Genomic DNA, 1,908 nt, shown 5'->3' with positions numbered 1-1,908 from the left:
TATAAAATGCTTAATGTTTATATGCGTTATTTTCAATTGATTTTATTTTGTGTATTTAATCCTCTACTTTTGAGTATTGAATCATTCAGCAAAAACAAAACCAACAAGGAAAATCTTGACATCTTTTTATCACATTTTATTATTTATTTATTTATTTAATTTATTTTTTTTTGCCAATTGCCAAACAAATCAATTAACAACTTTATTTTTTTTTACACATAAAGGCTGATGAAAAACCATTACTGGTCCTATTAAAGAAAATCCAACATTGCAATTGAGAAGAATAAGAACTATTATTTACTCATTAAATACTATTTAAGTTTTCTAACACACAACTTGAAAACATACAGCATGCTTCTTTAATTTCAGTACAATGGATTCAATACCAAGTTTACATACAGGTTACATGCATCAAAGCCAGATTACAAATTATCATAGTCATCATCATCATCATCGTCACGTTTTCTTTTCAATGCATTTGATGATTCATTGGCAGTATTTTGTGATGATACCATATTAGTGGTAATAAGAATGTTTTTGGACCCAATTAATTATGGATTAATTAGAACATTCTGAACTGCTGATGTTGCAGGAATTGAGGCTTTTACCGCAGGGGACTGTGAAGTAGGCATCTGTACTGTAAACCTTTGCCCTGTTAGAGACATTGGAGTCCCTACCTTAGTTGAAATAGACATGGTTTGTGGGGTTGGTGTGCCTAGTGAGGGAGTACTTGGTCTGCTAGTAACTGAGCCAACACTTAACCGTGGTACTGTTATTCTTCCTGCAGAAGTAGATGCTTTCTTTTGTAAAGACTTGAGCCTATAGTTTGGTGCTGTTAGGCAATATCTATCAGGAGGCAATCTAGGACCCAAATATGGCTTGATCAATGGCAAAGGGGTTTGATTTCTTTGCCTTGCAATATCTAATAAAAAATCTCTTGGGGGAGGAGAGGTAAAAGACTGGTCAGCTCCACACTGGATTGCCAATCGCACGTCATCTGCATCAAGAGTAGCTTTCTTAGCATGGCTGGAATAAATTTTAGCATCATCTAGAATTGTGGTCACATATTGGAAGGCAAATTCTAACATCTGATTTATAACTCTTGGCTCATATTCTGTAATGCCCATATCCTTCAGGATCTATGCCATCATCTGTGCATCTTTTGGCATGCTCTTGGGAGAAGCCATCTTGCCAGACTCCATGATATCCAGTGATCAAACTTCTTGAGCTAAATCACCCACATTAATGTATTTCAGTCCTGATCTTGATGCAAGTTCTTTGTCTAATGTAGTTTTTCCAACCCCTGGAGTACTGGTGAGCAGAATGTTCGGTAGCAGCATAGTCCTCCACAGCGACCATACAAGCGCCTAGGCTCACACGCTCAGCGCACTAGGGAGAGCACATTTTATTTTTAAAGCTGGCAACATTTGTATGTTTAATTGTGCAAATGTATTTACAGATTGAGAAATTATTACGAAGCAAACACATATGTAATCAACTCTCAGATCAAGAAATATAATAACTGTCCCCCTCTTCCCATAGTCTCCATCTCCCACCTCTATATGTACTCACTATACTGAGTTTAAAGTCATCTTTTATTTTGTTTGTTCTTCTTTTTCAGGTAGACATACCACCTGTTTAGCTACTCTTAAATAAGAGAGCTAGTTTAGAACTTTACATTAATAGAAGAATATAGCAGTTATTTTGTTTCCTGTACATAGCCTAATACTGTATTCCCCAAGATTTTCAGGTAAGCAGCATGTAGTGATGTAGCATACTTATCTTTGCTATATAGAATTTCATTATATGGATACACAGTTTATTTATCCATTCTTTTTTAAATGGGCATAAGTTGTTTCCAGTTTCTAATAAAAAAAAGTATGAGAATTCTTGAGAGCACACCTGACT

At 35.3% G+C, this 1,908-nt stretch overlaps 1 pseudogene; it reads right to left on the bottom strand.

Annotated features, from left to right (window-relative positions):
- Positions 1-341: 341 nt before the first annotated feature.
- On the bottom strand, positions 342-1,397 carry LOC107147896 (annotated as a pseudogene).
- Positions 1,398-1,908: the final 511 nt, after the last annotated feature.

The sequence above is a fragment of the Marmota marmota genome, unplaced genomic scaffold (assembly GCF_001458135.2).
Source record: "Marmota marmota marmota unplaced genomic scaffold, marMar, whole genome shotgun sequence".
NCBI classification, from domain to species: Eukaryota; Metazoa; Chordata; class Mammalia; order Rodentia; family Sciuridae; genus Marmota; species Marmota marmota.
The sequence above is the reverse complement of the archived record's forward strand: the minus strand, read 5'-3'. Positions and strand labels throughout refer to the sequence as shown.